This window comes from Rattus rattus, chromosome 8 (genome assembly GCF_011064425.1).
Source record: "Rattus rattus isolate New Zealand chromosome 8, Rrattus_CSIRO_v1, whole genome shotgun sequence".
Lineage (NCBI taxonomy): Eukaryota > Metazoa > Chordata > Mammalia > Rodentia > Muridae > Rattus > Rattus rattus.
In genome coordinates, this window is record NC_046161.1 from 61,336,810 (window position 1) to 61,353,584 (window position 16,775).

The 16,775-nt window shown below is 47.5% G+C and overlaps 1 non-coding gene across 1 annotated transcript; it reads right to left on the reverse strand.

Annotated features, from left to right (window-relative positions):
* Positions 1 to 448: 448 nt before the first annotated feature.
* LOC116908327 lies at positions 449 to 555 on the reverse strand. Its single transcript, XR_004388884.1, has one exon. It is a non-coding gene; the product is annotated as a U6 spliceosomal RNA (small nuclear RNA).
* Between the last annotated feature and the right edge of the window lie 16,220 nt (positions 556 to 16,775).

The following is a 16,775-nucleotide window of genomic DNA, read 5'->3' on the forward strand; positions in this document are numbered from 1 at the left end:
AGTTCCCAGTACCCACACCAGGCAGCTGATAGCAGCCTCTAACTCCATTTCCAGGGATATGGCGCCCTCCTCTGGTCTCTATGGGCATTGCACTCATACAGAAATCCACACTCGGAGACACACAAACATACATGTAATAAAAAATTATAGACACATAATAAAATAAAATAAGATGCCATGTCAGGAGTGGTGGCACAGTCGTGTGACCCCAGCACTCAGCTCGATAACCTCGAGAAGAACAAAGATCTGCTGCCAATGAATGTCAGATGTTCTATTAACCAAATGTTTGCATTTTGCAACTGAAGTGACATGAATATCTGGTTCTGGACATCTTATGTGTTTGTGTGTGTATAACATATACTCACATATATGAAAAGTATGCTGGTTTATATACATATATGTATGTAAATCATATGTATATATGCATATAAATCAGCACACTTTTCAAAAAAACATGTAACACCACGAATATCACCCCTGAGTGTTACCTTGCACAGGGGCCATGCTAATCTTCCCTGTGTTGTTCCAGTTTTAGTATATGTGCTGCCAAAGCAGTTATAGCCCACAACAGAGCAGGAAGACAACTCTGGAACACTTTCAAGTTTTAACTTTCCTAGGAGGCTAAGGCAGGGAATGTCATGAGTTACTGTCCTAATTTGGTTTCTGTACTGTGTGATTAAAAACACTGACCAAAACCAGTTTGGGAAGGAAAGGGTTTATTTCACTTACAGGTCACAGTCTCTCACTGAGGAAAGCCAAGACAGGAACTCAAGGCAAGGATCTGGAGGCAGGGAACTGAAGCACAGCTCATAGAGAAATGCTATTTTCTCGCTTTCTCCCTATGGCTTGTTTATCTTGCTTTCTTATACCATGAGGACCACCTGCCCAGGGGTGGCGCCATCCATAGTTGGCTGAGCGATCCCACATCAATCAAGAAAATGCCCCACAGACTTGCTTATAGGAAAATCCAATGAGGTAATTCCTCAATCCAGGTTCCCACTTCCCAGATCTATCCTAGGCTTGTACCAATTGGAAACGAAACAAAACAAACAAAACCAAACACCCAGCACTGATACATAGCAAGATTCTGTCTCAAGACAAAAGAAAAGACAAACAAAAAGGTCTGCCAAGGACTGATATTTTTTAGTAGCTTTGCTGCCACGCAGAAAGCAGCCCTTCCGGGAAACAAACTCGCACAGGTTGTCCCCCCAGCCCCACCCCACAGCATTTCTTTCTATCAAGAGCTCAGTTTAATTATTTGGTCGGTGCTCGGTGATTAAAAACCAAGTAGGATTCAGTTTCAATCACCAGAGGAGCCAGTCTGTTCTGCTCCTGGATGGAAAGTTAGTGAATAAATAGTCTTTTCTTGAAGTGTCATGGTGACCTTTCGAAAGAAATCAATCAAGGACAGTGAGTGCAGTGTCTCTGCTAGCATGGGAATTTTGAAACTCTTCAGAACTGAGGTGAGCCCAGAGGGCCTCACTAGACTCGGTCCTCTCCACAAAGACCAGCAGATTCTGGACTGTCTCCACAGCCACCAGTATCCTCTGCCTGTACCGCATGCCTGGGGGCATCATGATTTCACTGATGACCCAGCAGGGTAAAGCGTGGGCTTTCAGTATTTTTTATTCTGGGTCAAAAACAAAGAATGGGGCTGGGGAGATCAGTCAGTCAGTAAAGTGTTTCCTGTGCACACATGAGGATCTGGGTTCAGATCCCCATCACCCATATAAAAAGTTGGGTACATGTGGCCTGTGCATCTGCAGTCCCAGCACAGGGGAGGTGGAGGCTGACGAATCTGGTACTCGTTGACCAAAGCTGTGAACTCCAGGTTCAGTAAAAGACCTTGTCTCAAAAATGAAGTGGAGTCAGGTGCCAGGCGTGGTGGGCCATGAACACCATGAACACGTATAACACACACACACACACACACACACACACACACAGCGTGGAAATAGCTTATATCTATTTTTATCCTCACAATTTTAAGTAAATGTTGAAAGGCCAGAGTCCATGGAGAGTAAATGAACCTTCATTCTGTCTAACTGCTCCCAGGACCTTCTTTATAGCAGTAATTGATACGCTGCACTTGGGAGGAGACACTGCCTACTGTTCATTCACAAGGCCAGCAGGCCATCAAGGGGCTCACAGTCCACAGGGCAGACAGGTTGAGCAAATTTTGTACCTTGCAAGGAGGTTTAGCACAGCACAAGTGGCTGCAGTCTTGCCCAGGCTCCTATTTGCCAAGGCACGGGCCAGCTCTAGCGTAAGGGCACCTTTTCCTAGCATACACTGAGCAATGCGTGCTCCTAGGAGGCCAGGACTTAGTCCAGACTTAAGACTTATTTAATATACTCAGACATGATGGAGGTTAATATCAATGAATCATGGGGGAGCCAGCAGGTGAGTCTGACTCCCAGGAAGGACTTAAAAGGATGACAGAGAGAAGGGACATTTCAGAAGGGCATTGGAAGGGATACAGACATTTCCCCAATGAAATTAGTCCAAGAAAGACAGACAAGGTGAAAGACTGGGGACCTGAAAATGTAGAGGCTCCATCACCAAGAGTTCTCTAGGACAGGGAGTGGTTTTGGCTGCTGCTGGCACAGCGGGAAGGTGGGGGCTGCAAATGTTGCAAACCTTACAAACCTTTGGGGGATTTTGTGCTTTAGCCTATAGCTGCTGATTCCCAGACTTTAGCGTGAGCTGAAGTATGTAGTTGTTGAAAAGCCAGAGTCCATGAAGAGACTCTTTCTTGTGTGTATACTGCTCCATTCTTTATAAGAGCATTTGATATACTGCTCCTGGAAGGAGCCACCCTGCCTACCCTTCGTTCACAAGGCCAGTGGGTCATCGAGGGGCTGGCTCACAAAGGGCTTGTTCTTGATGCATTTCCCTAGCTTAAGTGCAAGGGAGTCCATCAGAATAAGCATCTTCAAGGATGTCCCCACAGGGATCAGTAGAGCATCTGGTGTGTGTGTGGGGGGTTGGGTCATGGAGCAAAGGTCACCAGCTGCAAGACAGAGGGTGACAGGCAACTGGTGGAATTCAACCCAGTAACTTTGGAACCTGTTCCATCATTATTTCTAATAACAACGTAGAATACGCAGAGAGTCACAGATGATAGGAGCTACAGGCAAGGGTTTCATTCAGACTCAGCTCTCAACTCACTCCACACTAGCCATTTCCCCTCTGAATTGCAGCCTATGTCTGTAAGCCAGCACGCACCCCGAGGCCACTTTCAGTCATAGAATGCAAACATTCTAAATGTCCCACAAGGGCGAAGGGAATACTCGAGAATGGTTCCCACCCTGCCCCTGCAATAATAAAAACATTACTTTGAAAAGTTGGGGTAGTCTTAAGAGTTGTTTGGGAGAAGGGAAATCTTTTCTAAAAGTTTCTTTGGGTTTCTCCCTCTGTGCCTCATAGTGCCTAGTATAGTGCTCTTCACCAATAGACACTCAACTAATTCCCCTCCTTCCCCCCTCCCTCCCCTCCTCCCCCCCCTCCCCCCCCCCCCCCTTTCCCCCTTCCTTCCCTTCCCTCTCTCTCCATTCTTCCCCTTTCGTTCCCTCCCTCCCTCCCTTCTTGCCTGCCTGTCTGCTTTTGTCTTGTTTGTCCTTTTCGTGTGGCCTTGTATATCCCAGGCTTGCCTCAAACTCACTTAGTAGCCAAGGACGACCCTTGAACCCCCCGATCCTTCTGCCTCTACCCTCCCAGTGCTGGGACCGTAGGTGTGCACAGCCCTGTCTGCTTTTATAGTGTTGAGCTTTGGGTGAGCATGCCACCAACCGGGGAGTGAGTCCCATCTCCAGCCCAGCATGCTCCTTGCTAGGAACAGCATCCAGGGTTTCCTCAGGGATGGAGATGTCTTTCAAACTCCTCTGTTAGTGCTCTACCCAGCCTGTAATTGAGCACTGACTCCTGGCACCATCTTGCTTTCTAGCCTTCCTAATTAGCGCACTCATCCAGTATCCGGGCAGTGATACCAGGCCTTGGGGATGACTCTGAGGTGGCTGGTGACACGTGACTGGGGAAAGGATTAGGGATCCTGAGGCTGATGAGAAGTTTTTCTTGGTCCTTAACAGCTTTTGGCATATGCCAATTGTAGCCTTTATTACATTTACTATTGATTGATTGATTGATTGATGGTTGATTGACTATGTGGGGGTGGGGCATGCATGTTGTGACATGGTGTGACAGTAAGAGGACAGTCATCTTCAGCAGTTGGCTCTCTTCTCCCACTCTTTGGGTCCCAGGGGTCAAACTCAGGTTGTCATCCTGTTTAACTTGATGAAAGAACCATCCTGGGTGGCAAGTGCATTTATTGGCAAAGTCCTCTCCCCAGCGCAATGTATTGCCTTTGACAATGAGTCAAGGGAAGCCATGGTGGGAGATATTTGACCGTAGAATAGAAACCACAGGCTTGGGAAGCAGCCTTTGGTTGGTTGAGGAAATTTCTTCCCAAACCTATCTGTATATGTACCAAAATGTCACGACTCTCTTACACATGCACGCATAGTGTCTAAAGAAATTTCATTCATCAATTTCATTTATCAGTTGGAACCTTGTTGTGATTTGGATGGCGAAAACATCCCTCCAACAGTTTCATGTGTTGAAGGCTTGGTCCCAGTTGGTGGCACTGTTCAGAGGTGACTGGATCATGAGAGCACTAGCCTCTAGCCTCATCAACAGACTGAGCAGGACATTAGGAGGTGGGGTCTAGCCGGAAGACCGCTGGTCTTGTGTCTTTGAAGGGCACACTCTGTCTCTGGCCCTTCCTATCCATTGTTTCTTTGCTGCCGGAGGTAAGCAGATTTCATCACCACGCCCTTCCACCTTGGCGTCCTGCCGCTTGCTTCACGGCTGTGAACAAGATGATGGGGTGCTGGGATGGGGTGCGTTAGTGACTCTTCTTGTTGCTGTGGCAAAATACCCTGACAAAAACAGCAGGTCAAGTGAACAGATCATTTCTGTGCGGAAGTCACGGTGGAAGTCACAGCGCAGGAGCGGGAGGCAACTGCCCATCAGAGCGCTGTCTCTGTAGTCGGGAAGCAGGAGAAGAACGCAGGCGCTCAGTGGGGAACCCAGCTCATAGGAAGGTACGGCTCCCGGGGTGGTACAGCTCAGAGGGTGAGTCTTCTCACCTCAATCAACTTAATCTAGAAACTCCCTCACAAACTCCTGGAGGTTTGTCTCTAGGTAATTTAAACCCTCTTGACAATGGTAACCATCACGGGAGGCCAGGATGAGAGCAGCTTCTGGGATCCAGAAACGGAAAGTTCACACATTCCTTCCCAGAGTTTTCAAGAGAAAGGCAGTCCTGACTTTGGACTGCACATCTTGATTTTGCATCAGAAAGACTAGATTCAGATGCTGACTTCCCGAGCTCTGTGGGAATAAATGTGTGCTACTTTTGCCACACATTGTCAGTCACAAGGACAAGAAGAAACTAATAGGGTTAACGGAGGTCTCTAGAGCAGTGGTTCTCAAGCTTCCTAATGCTGCGACCCTTTAATATGTTCCTCATGTTGTGGGATTCCCCCCAACTACAAAATTATTTCATTGCTACTTTATAACTGTAATTTTTCTACTGTTATGAATAGTGAGGTAAATATATGATATACAGGATATCTGAGATGTGATCCCAAGGGGGTCGCGACCCATAGGTTGAGAATCACTACTTGGTTGGTGGATGACATTTAGTGCCCTGGGCTTGCTTGCACCATAGGGAATGAGAAATAAGTTTCCTGCAGTTCTAGAAGAACCACACTGGCTGGCCTCAGCTCCCCTGTTGTCTCCTGGTCTGGAAACCTCACCAGGCACACTACGGGATGCCTTGTCTTGGCTGGCGTTGGAAGACTTAACAGCAGAGGTACTCTATCCAGAAGTTGATTCCAGGAAGCTCTAGTGGGAATTTGAGTTGGGAGGAGGAAGGAGACACTTGAAAGACAGTGACCAGGCAGTAGTAGGAGCTTTGCCTCCTCAGGGACTATAGAGACAGGGTTTTTCTGTGTCCTGGAACTCACTCTGTAGACCAGTCTGACCTCAAACTCGGTGCTCTGTCTGCCTCTGCCTCCCAAGTGCTGGGATCAAAGGCGTGTGCCACCACCACCAGTTCTGTGTGACTTCTTTTAAGCATTCCCTCCATCCATCCTGTACTCAGGCCCCTGACTTTCGAACCTCGTTTGATATTAATTATCTCCTTAGAGATCTCTTTCTATATGCAGCTACCCTGGGGATTAGGCTTCACAGGAATGTGGGGAAACTGAGCACAAAGAGTATCTGCAGAGAATTCTTTATCTTCATAGAATCAATCACTCCTTCACCCCACCCCTTACTTTATTGAGTCATCTGGATAATCTATATAATCTCTTCAAGATTATTATCGGAGGACACACCGGCAAGATTCCTTTGCAATCTCATGAAGTAACATAGTCACGTGTCCCAGGTGGCCTACGGTAATCCATATTTGATTCTCCCTCTCTCCTTCTCCCTCTCCTGTCCCCTCTCCCTCTCTCCCTCCCTCCTCCCCTTCCTCCCTCTTCTCTCTCCTACTCCCCCCTCTCCTGTCTCTCCTTCCTCCCTCTCTTCTCCTCTCCTGTCCCCTCTCCTCTCCTCCCTCCCCTCCCCCTCCCCCTCTCCTGTCTCCTTCCTCCCTCTCTCTTCTCCCTCTCCTGTCCCCTCTCCCTCTCCCCTCCCCTCCCCCTCTCTCCCTCTCCCTCCCTCTCTCTCCCTCTCCCACTCCCCCTCCCTCCCTCTCTCCTCTTCCTTCCTCCCTCCTTCCCCCACTGCATAGAAAGCTCCAGCTAAATCCTTTTACGATTAGCACCATCTGGGGAAACAGAACCTAAAGCATAGAAATGTAGGTGATGCTTGTGATCATGGTGGGCGTGGTCATCCACCAACCGTCAAAAAGCTGAGTACCAGCCTGCCTCCAACAATAGAGGCTAGAAACTTCTAACTCTCAGGCTGTTTGTTCTTCTTTGGAGGTACCACAGGCTTGTCAGACAGACTCTGGTCAATAGACTATTCCCAACTCTCCCTCACATACAAGTCATCGGTCATGATTGCTCCATAGAAAGGGTCCCATCCTGGGTCTCCTTTAACTATGTGCATTTGCTCTTCTGACAGGCCAAATCACAGAGCTGTCCTTGGGGCAGCATGTGGCCCAGGTGTTTGTATAGGACATCACTTCACACTCTCGCCCTCCCCCCCCTCTCCTCCCCCCGCCTGTGTCCCTCTGTCCTAGTTTTATGTCTCTTGCTGTGCTAATATATCCAGACAAAAAGCAACATAGTGAAGAAAAAATGTCTCTTTGACCTACAGTTCCAGACTGTAGTCCATCATCTGGGGGAAAGTCAAGGCAGGAACTTGAGCAGCTGATCACATTACATCTGAAGCTGAGAGAAGACAGGAATAGATCCTGAGACAAGCCCCAGACCAACCTGATGTAGACAATCCCTTGGCAGAGGCGCTCTTCTCAGGTAGGTGCAGGATATGGCTGTCGACAGCAAAAAGTAACCTCCACACCTCTCTCCCATCTCTCTGTCCTTTGGTCACAAACTCTGGGTTCCAAACACGCTCACCCTTTCTCTGCGATGTTGACAACCTGTCAGGCCTGGCCCTCTGGGTCCCTCTACCCCACCCCACCCCCCATTATCTAGAGTTTTGCAAACGTCATCTCATGCATTATTTGTTAAGATCGCTTTGTTTGTTTGGCTTGCGTTACTTTTAAAGATGGGATCTCCCAGTGTAGCTCGGGCCCACCTCAAACCCAAAATCCTCCTGCCTTAGGCTCCCGAGTGCTGGGATTACACGTGCATCCCACTGTGCCTGGCTATGTGTTGGGCTTTATGAACAATTCTGCCCTGAAGTTTTGGGGATGCTTGAACTTAGATTATCCAATTTTGTTGACAGTAGAAAATGAAAGCTTGGATTCTCACTGTCTGCTTTTCATTCAGTCTGTACCTCTGAGAAAACCGCTCAATACATGTTCTGTGAGAACCTGGTTGTGTGCCAGGCACCTCGTAAACCCGGAGGATTCAGTGGTAAGCGCCACTCGGGGAGCATAGGGGCTGATAAGAAGGGTGGGTCTTTATCATAGAATCACATCCATGCATGTTTAGTTATAAGGGGAGATAAAGGCTCCTTAGAAGGGTGGTGTGTGGACAGACACCATTAGTGACATTTAAAGCAGAGACCTGCCCTAGATTGGGGTCCTGGAGAGACCCTTCCCAAGGGACTGCCCTGAGAACTATGATCATGGGATGCAGCAGGGAAGGGGTCGGGGAGCTGGGAGGTGAATGTGGCTGCCAGAGGGGCAGAGACGGGGAAGAGTCAAAGCGAAACTCACTGGAAGGCAGGCTTGGCTTTATTTAGCCTTAGAGTAGAAAATATTCCACAAGAGAGTGCTGACACATGCAGATTTGTACATTGAGACAGTCTTTCTGGTGACCATGGGGAGAACAGACTTCAAGGAGAGAACAGGGGAGCACAGCTGTCGGGAGAACAGTTAGGAGGCTCTTGTGGGCCCAGGGGAGATTCCTGAAGGTTGCTTGATTGGGGCACTGGCAGCACACAAAGGGAGTTTCTTGAAACCATACAGTGGAAAGTTTCAATGATTCAGCTTCAAGGCAAATATGAATTAGTAAGTGAGGTTTGTATTAAATGGGAACGGCACATTTTTAAAGGAGGAAACGCCAGCTCTGGCCAGGCCTCAGTGCACAGCTCTGTGCAGCAGGGGTGAGTCACTCCATACCAAGAGCCTTAGAGATGGTCAAGAGGGCATCTTGGGGGAAGTTTACATATGCAGGTTTATGTCCGTGGGTGGCCAACATTGTTGAAGCTTCTACCATATAAATATCCCTGGCATTCTTTTGTGCATGTGTGTGTGTGGGAGGCACTGTTTCTAGAACCACAGTGGAGAGGGGCTGACCTTAGGGGTGAGAGGCTTACAATAAATTGGGAATTCTGGGAATCTCACCCCAGGAATGCTGGCGTCTTTCCACGCTTGTGACTGTCTTGTGAACTTTAGGATTTGGCAGCCAGTCAAACCAAATAGCTCCCGGCACAAGAGTCAACAGAGTCTAGAATAGTCTCTGCTTCATTGTCTCGTGTCTCTAAGGGGCATGCATGTCTTAGCCCTTCCCTCCTTCAGTTAAAGCAGATTCTGTCCAAGGATCTATCTGGACTATTTTTTCCCCTCATACTTTCTTCTGTGTGTGTGTGTGTGTGTGTGTGTGTGTGTGTGTGTGCGTGTGCACACGTGCACGTAATATGTATGTGTAAGTGCACATGTGTATTTGCGTGGGCGTATGCATAGACATGTGGAGACCTGAGGGTGATGCTGGCTGTCTTCCTATCTCTCTTTACCTCAGTTTTTGAGATGGGATCTCCCACTGAACCTGGAGCTCATTGACTGGCTAGACTGGCTGGCTGAGAAGCCGGAGGCATCCTCCGGGCTCTGCCTCTCCAGTCCTGACGTCGCAGACACACCGCCACACCCAGCTTTCTATGTGGGTGCTGGGGATCTGAACGCAGGTTTTTATGTTTGAATAGCAAGCACTTTACCCGCTAAGCCATCTCCATCCCTTCAGCGTTTCCCTAACAGGGTATCTAGTTGCTCTTCCTGGGAGACAATGCCCATGTTCAGATTCAGATCTTAGGTCTGAAGCACGCCGATGAGATTGCTGGATGGCCTCATTAAACTCACTGGCTGATGTCGGTGGGGCCTGTGGGCTGTCCAGTCTGATTTTGTTATCCAGTGGTCTTCCATCCTTCCTTCCCATCCCCACCTCAGCTGTATACTTGTGGGGTTGGAGGCAAGGACACAGAACAGGGCACATGTGTGCCTCTTTTAAGCACTGCAACCCTGCCTTTCAGGAAAGGGAAGGGGAAGGGAGGGCCGTGAGTGGCTTAGGAGCTCATTTAATCCTCATCACTTCCTTATAGGCTTTGCCAAGTGTCCACGGCATTTCTAGAAAAATTTTGATAGCTCATTTCTCCGCTGAGCCTCCCTTCCTGGAGAGGGCTGGCATGGGGTGGGTGGTAGAGACACTCTCCTCTCTGTACTCTATGCCTGATCTCCAGGAAGGCTATCACCAAAGACAATTGTCAATTGTTTCCCTTAAAATCCTTCCAGCCTGTGAGTTGGTTATTCACAGGGATTCCCAAGGAAAATACCACTACTGTCCCCAATTCTGTTGTTTTGTTTTGTTTTGTTTGAGACAGGGCTTCTCTGTGTAGCCCTGGCTGTACTGGAACTTGCTCTGTAGACCAGGCCTGCCTCTGCCTCCCTAGTGCTAGAATGAAAGGTGCCCCCCATTACCACCACCATCACCCCTCCCTGCCCCCATCCCCAGTTCTAAGGGCACGGTTTGTCTCTGGTTGTACTAGACTGAACACCAACCTCACCTAAGGGCTTGGCTTCCACCCTGCAGCCGGAGCACTCCTCACTCACAGATCTTCCCATTATGGAAAGGGGAAATGCTCATCCCTAGAAAGTTACTTCAAACTCTTAGTAAAGGTGATGTTGGGAAACAATGGCAAGAGCAAGCCTATAGCTGTCGCCCTGGTAAAAGAGACTTCCAAACAGCATCCTCCCAGTGTGCGGGCAAAGGCTCAGCCCTCGCACTCCATCCTGTGAGGTCTTCTTTTATTGCATTGTCAGAGGATCTCAGGAGGCCCTTGTGACAAGGATTTCAGAAGCTTGGGGTGCAGCTACATCAGCAGATGCCCCTGAAGGGGGAAGGGAGGGAGAGCCGCACCCTTGCTTTGTATTCTAGGCTTTCCCTGTCCTCGCGCCAGTGCAGCCCTGGATGAATATCTTCCTTACAGAGATTTGCAAAGGTTAAACTACTAAATGTACGAAAAGTGTTCATTGTGTGCTACCCACCCAATAAATGATAACTTTTTTTTTCTTTTCCTGTTTCCCATTATTATAACAAATACCCAAGAAAATCCACGGCAAGAAAAGGAAAGGCTCATTTTTCCCTCATGATTTCAGAGGTTCCACTCCATGGCTTCCTGGACTCATTGCCTTTGGGTGCACCATGGTGGAAAGTGTGTGGTTGAGCTAAGCTGCTCACTTCATAGAGACCAGGAAGCAGAGAGAGAGAGAGAGAGAGAGGAGGAAATGCCAGAGTAGCAATACCCGCTTCAAGGGCACATATCAAGTAATCTCCCCAAATTCCAGTGACTCCTGAGAGTCCCAGGATCGGGGACTGCACTAGTTCCTTCTCTAGTGCACCGATAACACCTTAACCAAGGCAACCAACAGAAGGAAGGTTTGTTCAGGCGTATGGCTCCAGGGGGATCAGAGTTCATCGTGGCAGAGAAGCACAGCGGCAGGCAGCAGGCACGAGGACCTCACGTCTTGAACTATAAGCAGGAAGCAGAGAGAACCAACTCAAAACCACAGGAGTCTTCACACTCTCAAAGCCCATCTCTGGTGACAGACTTCCTCCAACAAGGCCACACCTCCTAAACTTCCCTAGACAGCGCCACCTGCTGGGGACAAAGTGTAAAAGCCAGACCTATGGGGGACATTCCACCCAAACCACCGAAGGGACGCTTCACCCCATGGGCCTTGGGAGGACACTGCAGATCCACACTACAACGCCCTCTACGTGAGTTCAAGAGGAACTATGCTCTCATTTATCACTTAAAATCTCAATAGGGGGTGGGGAGATAGTTTAGGTAGTGAAGTACTTGCTGTGTAAACATGAGAATCTGAGTTGGTTTTTTTTTTTTTTTTTTTAAGATTTACTTATTTATTATATATAAGTACACTGTAGCTGTCATCAGACACACCAGAAGAGGGCATCAGATCCTATCACAGATGGTTGTGAGCCACCATGTGGTTGCTGGGAATTGAACTCAGGATCTCTGGAAGAGCAGTCAGTGCTCTTAACCTCTGAGTCATCTCTCTAGCCAGAGAACCTGAGTTTGGATTCCTAACACTCTCATTAAAAAAAAAAATCTGGAGGGCTAGAGAGGTGGCTGAGGAGTTAAAAGAGTAAGTTACATTACTCTTCCAGAGGGCCAGAGTTCAATTCCTAGCACCCACATAACGCAGTTCACAATCACCTATAATTCTAGCTCCAGGGGACCAAGACACCTTCTTTCTGGGCTGTGAAGGTACCATATGCATTCATGTAGATACTGTTCCCCCACATATACACATAATCTAAAAATAATAAAATCTGTCTTTTTTTTTTTTTTTCCGAAGCTGGGGACTGAACCCAGGGCCTTGCGCTTGCTAGGCAAGTGCTCTACCACTGAGCTAAATCCCCAACCCCATAAAATATGTCTTTTAATTAATAAAATAAGAATGTTTTAAAAGCTGGGTGCAGCAGTGTGTACCTATCATCTCAGCCCTGGGGAGGTGGAGACAAGAGACTCTCTGGGGTCGCTGGCTGGCCAGGCTAGCCTAAGCCATGAGTTCTAGGTCCAGTCCAAGACCTTGCCTCAAGCCAGGCAGGTATGGTGGTGTATGCCTTTAATTCTAGTATTCAGGCAGAGGCAGGCACGTCTCTGAGTTTCAGACCAACCTTATCTACAAAGCAAGTTCCAGGACAGCCAGAACACACAGAGAAACCTTCTCTCAAAAAAGTCAACCAACCAAAACCAAAAAAGACCTGACCTCAAAATATAAAGTGAATAAATGATTAGGAAGGCACCCAGTGCTGGCCTCTGACCTCCACCTGCACTCACACACACTCACATACAGGTGATCACTGATCAGAACAGTGCTAACCGGGATGTATTTAGCACTTAGGCACTGAACGTTAACAACAATGCTTTGCTGTGGGCTTTCTAGCTGTTGTGTACTTTGGAAACATTGTTATCAACAATCTGCTCGACAGTTTTTATGAGGTAGACATTATTATTATCCTAATTTAAGGCAACAGACTCAGAGAGTGGTTAAATAGTCTAAGATTAATAATTAATTTAAGACAAGGAAAAAGAGTAGGCGTTTGACTCCAGCATCAGCCAAGAGCACAAGATTGGAGAGATAAGACAGGTCCTCAGAGGGGAAAGAATGGAGGCACCGGATGCCAAAAATGACTGCACTGTTTTACCTCCATTTGCCCAGAGAATCCTTCAAGGTAGTTAGATGTGTTCTTACTTGTCCGAGGGGTTCGGAGAAGTGGAATTCTTTGTCTAGGGATACTAAGACTCTCTCAGAAGAGTCCTCATGAACTTGTGTGAGCTCTTTACCGATGACAAAGTCACCCTGGGAGTCTGAGGCCTTGTGAGTATTGCTCTCGTGCCAACTATTATAGTCAAAAGCCAGTTCCCTGCTCACACTTGTCTGCTTGGATCAGGAATTCTTCGTGATACCAGAGACTCAGGGATGTCTTGTTTTCGTCTTGTGGATCTGTGTGCATCATTAAATACATTTAGTTTTTAAAGCTGTGTAACAGTTTTGAGATGTTATGAATTGTACTAGCCTTACTCATGACAGGCAAGCACACTACCAGCTCAGCTACATCCCTAAACCCTGAGCTTGAATTTCTAATATGTGGATACTCATAGGTGTAAGTCCTATAAACAAAAGCTTTTTGAAATCTGTTTGTTTGTTTTTAAGGTAGGGCTTCTCTGCGTGGCCCTGGCTATCCTGGAACCCACTCTGTAGACCAGGCTGTCCTTGAACTCAGAGAGCTGCCTGCCTTTGCCTTCTGAGTGCTAGGATTAAGGCATGCCACCATTGCCTGAGTTCTAAATCCATAACTATTAAGAGTACAAGTGACTCCCAAGACCCAAAAGATCATTACTAGCCAGACTTTCATCTTTTTTCCTCTCTCTCTCTCTCTCTCTCTCTCTCTCTCTCTCTCTCTCTCTCTCTCTCTCTCTCTCTCTCCTCCTCCTTTCTTCTCCTTCTCCTTCTTCTCTTCTTTTCTTCTCCTCCTCCTTTTCCTCCTCCTCCCTATCTATCTATCTATCTATCTATCTATCTATCTATCTATCTATCTATCTATCTCTATCTATCATCTATTTTCTCCTGAAAAGGGGTTTATCTGTGTGGCTTTGACTGTCCTCAAACTCACTCTGTAAATCAGGCTGGTCTTGAACTTAGAAGGGCCACTTGCCTTTGCCTCCTAAGTGCTGGGTTAAAAGGATGGGCCACCATTACCTGGCTGTTCTCTATCTTTTTGGTGTGCATACATGTGCAGGTGTGTGTGTGTATATGAAGGTATACGTGTGTGTGTGTATGCAGGTGTATATGTGTGTGTGTGCATGCAGGTATACATGTGTGTGTGCATGCAGGTGTGTGTGTATGAAGGTATACGTGTGTGTGTGCATGCAGGTATACGTGTGTGTGTGTGTGTGTGTGTGTGTGTGTGTGTGTGTGTGTGTGTGGCCAGCGATAAATCTGTTAGAACGACTTCATGTCCACCTTTTGCTGTTAGTGACTAGAAAAGTTCTCTACACACAGGCTTCATAATGTCCTTTGGCCTCTACTTATTTACACATAAGTTCACCTCCATTCTCTTCTCCTTTAACCTCTGACAATTCAAATATTACCTAAACACAAAGGCATTGCTGACATCGAACCCATGATGTGGTATCCAGGTGACCGAGAATATGCAAACATCATTTTTTTTTTCCTTTTTGGTAGGGATTCTACCCTAGGAATTGAACCCAGGAAGGATCCGCCACTGAGAAACACTCATACATGCGTGACGGTGACCCTGAAGAACTCGCTCTGAGAGACTCAGGCTAAAGCGTTTCAAGGCCAGGTTCACACAATGAATCAGAGAGAGGCTGGGAAAGCCACTGGTGTGGGCTTAGTTCATAAGTACAACACCTGGAAATCATTTAAGGACTTTCTCCTTTGTGTCTGTGTCCTAGTGTGTCTAAGTTTGAAATCTCCCCTCTCAGCTTTCTGGCTTTCTAAGGGAGCACAGATACCTTGAGCCATGTCTCGCCTTAAACACACTGTGTGGTCACTGCGCTCTGGGGATTCCTAGACTATTTTGTCTGGTTCTCCCCAGCCATGTCTTCCTCTGAAGCCTCACAAAACATTCCTTTCTCTCTTTAAAACGTGGATCAGGGGTTGAGGAGATGCTCGGCTGATAAAATGCTTGCCATGCAAGCACCAGGACCTGGGTTAGATCTGTAGCACACATGTAAGGAGCCGGGGGCAGTGTGACTCACGTGTGTAACCCCAGCTCTGGGAAGGCAGAGACATGTGATACCTAGGGTGTACTTGCCAGTCAATTAAGTCTACCGATGAGCTTCACATCAACAAGAGACCCTGGAGGTTGCCTTCTGCCTTCCACATGCACACGCATGGATCTGCACACAGATTAGCACCCACATGCATGCACATAAAACCAGTATCTTCTCCCGTAATCCCCGGACCTTAGACTGACATGTCAGCCCTGGGAGCAGATCATATCCTCTCAAGTGCTCAGTTCTAGCCCTGTGAACCTGACAGCTGCGGTGTCCCTGTCTATAAAATGGCCATCACCCCACCCCTTTCCCCTCCTCGAAACTCCCCGCCTGCCCCAGGCCTTGACTGCTGTGAGCTGCTGTGAAGCTCAAATTGAATCAAGTATCCCAGAAACCAGAGGGCAACCCACATGCAAATTGACAGAGGAGCAGACCAAACTGTGAATAATGTTCCCGTCATGATTCCTCCATCAAGTGAGACAGGAGTTATCTTGACAACAGATAACACACTGAAGACTTAGGAACCTGAGTCTTACCCAGGGGGTATCCCCCTGCCCCCACACACCCCTGCTTTGCTTCTAATTGCAATGCATTGCATCCAAATGTTGTGGTGCTTAGTGACTTTCTACTCGTGATGGAAAAGGGATACTCTAGGCTTCTCAAATTGATGACGGTTCCCTTCCTGTTCCCACAAGAGGCACAGATAACTCAGCCGATCTAGAAACAGAACTCTCTTTCATGAACGGCTTTCTTCTTGTAATGTAACCACATTGCAAGAAGGTTCAAACAAACAAACAAATGAAAAATTACTCATTGGATCAGGAGAGATGGCTCAGTGATTGAGAGCACTGACTGCTCTTCCAGAGGTCCTGAGTTCAAATCCCAGCAACCACACGGTGGCTCACAACCGTCTGTGATGGAATCCAATGCCCTCTTCTGGTATGTCTGAAGATAGCGACAGTGTACTCATACACATAAAAAAATAAATAAATCTTTCCAGAAAAAAACCACCCAGAATCCCAGTCTCTGAACACAACTGTTCATGTATCTGCCCATTTTAGCCTAGTTATTATCTGTGAGCATTGACAGATAATGGACATGTAACACATTCTGTCTTTTCTCTACTTAGCACTATAGCAAGCATTTCCATGTTTGTCACTGTGAGTGCGTGTGTGTGAGTACATTTGCATATGAATGTTACACACGTGCACTTGGAGGCCTCAAGTCCATGTTAAATGTCTTCCTCAATCAATTCCCTTCTCTTCTGAGAGGCGTCTCTGCTGACCCAGATCTCACTGAATGTGTTAGACTCGATGGCCAGCAAGGCCCAGAGATCCTCCCGCCTCTGCCCTCGTCCAGTGCTGGGGCTGCACATGCACATAGCCACACCCGCTTTTATGTGAGTGCTGGGGATCAAAGCTCAGCTCCTCATGCTCGCCTAACAAGCACCTTACCGTCTGGACCATCTTTCCTGCCCCTATGATTGTCATTTTAATGTTAATATAGTGGTTCATAGATACACTACAGTCATGATCCCTTTAGGTCAGGATTTACATTTTCTATTATTATTTTTTTTTATCTTGGTGCTATGG